Below are 5,119 nucleotides of genomic sequence, written 5' to 3'. Positions count from 1 at the left end.
GAGAAAAATCTTGTACGTGTGAGCATAATCCCAATAAAAATTCAATAAACTTAGTAAAATTTCAATAATAATTAAATAATTTTTCTCAAAAAGTGAACTGAGTTAACCAAGTCACTTTTGGATCAAATAAGTCAATTGGAGTTAACATTATCTTGGGTTAGATTATAAATTAGATTGACCAACTAACTAGTTGAACTAGCCAGTTCAATCTGAGTTTTCATTTATTAATGTCAATTGAAATATTGAGAGTCCACATATATATATAACAAAAAGAGAGAAAAGCTAAAGCCCAAAACACACAAGACCCCAAGCCCAAAATAACACAACCAAAATAAACCCTAACACAAAGAAAACAGGAAGCCAGCAACACCGCCATCACAGGAAAAGATACAAGAATCCCAATGAACATGCTGAACATAAGGGATGGTGGTTCGTTGAACCACCCTATTAGTCCCATCCCTTTTAAGAAACAAAGCTACGAAATTTGGGTAGTTGCATGGCACTTTGTATGTATTTGGTTTTATGGTTAAAATAGTTAAAATTATATCATATTAGCTTTCAATGTAAAAAATTAAATGAGAATTTAAAATGATGTATTGTTTCTTCCATCAGGCCAGTTGCTCTGTGCGTGTGCGTGTGCGTGTGCGTGTGCGTGTGCGTGTGAACTCAAAAGCATGCAGAAATACTCATGATATGGGCTTTAGAGATAAGGTGGGTATATCCACGTGCTTTAATTTGTGTGGTAGAACAAGAAGCGCGTTGAACAATATCTCACACTTGAGTACAGTAAATAGGGAAAAATCTCACCGTAGATACTTTTAAAATAATTAAGCTAAGCAGTTATACATCAACCTGATGGTCAACTAAGCAGAAGTCCTGGTTAATTAAACTTACTCTCTCGTTTAGTATTATAATATAAGACAATTTTAAATTTTAAATAATTTATATTTTTAATAAGTTAGCAAATGGCATTTAAAATTATAATCCATCTAATCCTTAATATAAGGTGTTTTTTAAAAGGAGTTTTTAGTTCTTAATATTTTTTCTATTTCAAATTATATGACATTTTCTAGAAAAATTTGAAAAGATTTAGTTTTTATTAAATAAGCTCATTCTAATATTGCCTTTCTCTCTCTCCTTTTAATTTTTGTCCTTCTTTTTTTTCAATATATCAAATGAAGGGTATTTTTAAAAATTTATATTTATAATTTAAAAAATAAGGTTATTAAATGTATTTAACGTGGTTTATTAGTATATAAAATTTTTCATAAAAGTGTATTATAATTTAGGAAGGATGTAATACAATATAAAGCACTTGATGAGATTAATTATATTTTTTAAATATTATCTCTATTTAAACTCATTAACTATGAAAGAGTGTAATACAAATTTAAAATTTTTTTATTTAAATAAAGGTAAAATTAAAAGTTTATTTTATTTTTAGACAAAACTAATGATTTAACCACCGATCTTTTTTATTCTGACAAGATAGTTAGAAATGCTTTATAATAATAATAGAAAAGAGTATTTTTTTTATGTTTACTTTTATTTAATAGATTATCTCTATTAAAAAATCTTATTAATTACACCAATAATTAAGAGCTTTTTTTTTTGAAAAAAATCCTATTAATTAAACTTTTAAAGACTTAAAATGGCTTATCTAGCCCGACTTAAGTCATTTCAGATTGGACCATGGGTTCATCACCAGTTGAGTCCGGCTCGGCCCGACCGTGTGTGGAAGCTCAATAATGGCCATAGGAATTCTATTCTTTAAAGCAAGTTTGTTGGTTCATCCTTTGAACCTCTTTATTTCATTCCGAATGTCAATGCGGGTTCTAAGTGGTGTGGTAATAAGCATTTTTACATGCCCCTCGTCCTAATTATAAGATAAAACTGATTAATTTAAATATTCTTAAGGAATGCTTTAGTTAGTAATATTCTTAAATTTGAAAAAATTGTGTAACTTTTTAATTCTTCTCTTTACTAAAATTAATGACCATGTACAATAAAGTGTATGTAGGAAATAAAAATTTGCCAACAACTTCAATTAAGGAGAAACAATATTGGAAAAAAATAAACTAACTACTGCATCTTTATCATTTACTCGTTCTGTCCATCCAAATTTTTAACATACTTTAAAAAGTGACTTGTTATCCCAAAACATAAGATATTTTAATAAAAATAATGTTTCATCATTTATGTTTGTTCTATTATTACTCTTCGGCCTTTATTATATTCTCTCTTTATTTAGTATTTCCTGAGTAAAGGTTATATTAAATAAAAAGTATTTTTAAAAATTTATATTTGTCTTAAAAAAATGAGATAGTAAAGTATACTCTCTCCTTGGACCACAACATTAGTTGTTTTTTAAAAGTTTTGTTTGGTCCAAAACATAAAGTATTGGTTTGGTGTTATATATATATTTTTTGAATTATACCCATATTTTATTGAGTAATTATTGAGGATGTTTCGATTAAGTTAAATGTCATATTTATTATACTCAAGAGCACGATTGATTTTAATTTTTTTGAAATATAAATTAATTAACAATTAGTTATATCGTTATCCAAATTAAGAGAGTATTTAACAATGAGTTAATGTGTAAAATGAATCTTAAAATATTACTTGAAAAGCGTCCTGAATTCTAAACTTTTAAAATTTACAAAATAGATCCTACACTTTTATTCATAACAAATTACCCCCATTGTTATCTTTTTATTAAAGCCCTTATTGTTCATTATTACTATTTACTCTAGGGCTCAGTCAAATATCAACGTAACAGTCCCTTGCTGATATGTCATTTGTTAATTAGCATCATAAATCTTAAACTATTGCGTGAGTAGCAGCTTGAACCATGAATTTTAAAATTTCAAGCAAATTATCTCCCACCATTTATTTATAGAATATTAAATATTATATAAATTAAATTAGCCTCAACTTAGTCTGCACGGTGAATGCATCATTGGTAGCGGCAAATAATCCATAATTTTAGGAAATGATGTTTTTTGTCTCATTTTTGTAATGTTTTCTAAATGATTAGTATCTTATACTTTTATATACTCTATAACTTTGATTTATTTTTATTTTGAATAATTTTTATTTATTTAATGATGAAAACTTGAAATTTTATTTAAAAAAAGTTTAAGTATTACAAGATTTTACATACGATAGATATGAAAGTCGATGATTTCATTAATGAATTTAAAACTTTAATTAATCAATTAATTAAAATTCTCTAATATTTAAACTTATTTTCAAATGAGATCCAAAGTTTTCACTATTAAATAAATAAACATTATTCAAAATAAAATTAGTTATAGAGCATACGGAAGTATGAGATACCAATCATTTAAAAAACATTGCAAACAAAGGGGTAAAAAATATTATTTCACAAAATTATGAGTCGTTCACCATTGCCAACAATATGTTCATTGTGGCGGACAACATGTGGCTAATTTAGTCTATATTTTATAAATTTTGAGTAAATTATTCCCCATCATTTATTTATAGAATGTTAAATATTATGTAAATCAAATTAGCTTCAGTTTAGTCTGCCACGATGAATGCATCATTGACAACGACAAATGACCCATAATTTTGGAAAATGATGTTTTTTGTCCCATTTTGTAATGTTTTGTAAGTGATTATTATCATATACTTTCATATACTTTATAACTTTAATTTATTTTTATTTTGAATAGTATTTATTTATTTAATGATGGAAACTTGAAATTCCATTTAAAAAAAAGTTTAAGTATACAAGATTTTACATACGATAGATGCACAAGCTGATGATTTCATTAATAAATTTAAAACTTAAATTAATTGATTAATTAAAATTCTCTGATATTTAAACTTATTTTGAAATGGGATCCTAAATTTTTACCATTAAATAAATAAATATTATTTAAAATAAGACTAGTTATAGAGCATATGGAAGTATAAGATACTAATCATTTAAAAAACATTGAAAACAAGGGAAAAAAATATTATTTTATAAAATTATGAGTCATTCGTCATTGTCAATAATACGTTCATTGTGGTGAATCATACTGTGGCTAATTTAGTTCACATAATAGTTAATATTTTATATATAAACAGTGGGGGTAATTTATTTAAAATTTTAAAGTTTATGGTCTAGGACGCTACTTACACAATAGTTTAGTATTTGTTGTGCTAATTAATAAATGATACATCAATGAGAGACTGTTACATCAGCATTTGATTTAGTCCCATGATAAATAGTAACAGTGATCATTAATGACGTTAACAAAAAGATAGTGATGGGAGATAATTTATTATGAATTTAAAAACTTAAAATTTATTTTACATATTTTAAAAATTAAGAGTTTATAATATTTTTTGTGTAGTATTTTATGATTTATTTTACACATTAACTCTTTAACAATTATCTGGACCGCTCCATAGATCTGCACCATGGGGCCAACTGCCAATGCCCAATAGAATGGTCACCCATGCCTAGAGAAGACAATGAAATGTCAATAATACCCCTGCTAAGCCACATGCGGCCAAATGATATTTTAATTGGGAAAATTTTAGTAACATCTCTTGGCCTAATTTGATTTTAGTCAAATGGTACTAACATTTTGAAATTTCATAGACTAAAATAAAATTAAAAAATAATTAAAATGATATTATTATTTTTGGTAAATCTAAACATATAAATAACTCATATAAAAATTAATAATAAAAAAATAAATAACTAATGTAGGTGAAATATGCAATTCTTATTCTACTTACGTCAATTGTTTATTTTTTATATATTAATTATTTATTTTTTTATACAAGTTATTCACACTATTAGATTTTTTATATTAAATATGGTTAAGGATATTATACTCCATCAAAATAATTTAAATCATTTAGTTAGAAATTTTCTAAATTTATTTATTTATAATTTATTTTTTAATATTTAGATGTGAGATTTTTTTTTTATGTTCTAATTTTTCATCTAGTACTTATTTCCCTCTTTTTTGTCATTTTCTTCTTCTGGTTGCCTGAGCTTGAATTCGCTTTAGTTTCATCTATTCAATTTCTTTTCCTTCTTTATTTTTTAATCTCTTTATTTTCTTTTTTCATCTTTCATTCTTTCATTTTC

Source organism: Prosopis cineraria, unplaced genomic scaffold (assembly GCF_029017545.1).
Source record: "Prosopis cineraria cultivar Desert tree isolate PC_DT_omini unplaced genomic scaffold, ASM2901754v1 PC11, whole genome shotgun sequence".
Taxonomy (NCBI): Eukaryota; Viridiplantae; Streptophyta; class Magnoliopsida; order Fabales; family Fabaceae; genus Prosopis; species Prosopis cineraria.
This window is presented reverse-complemented; position numbering follows the sequence as displayed.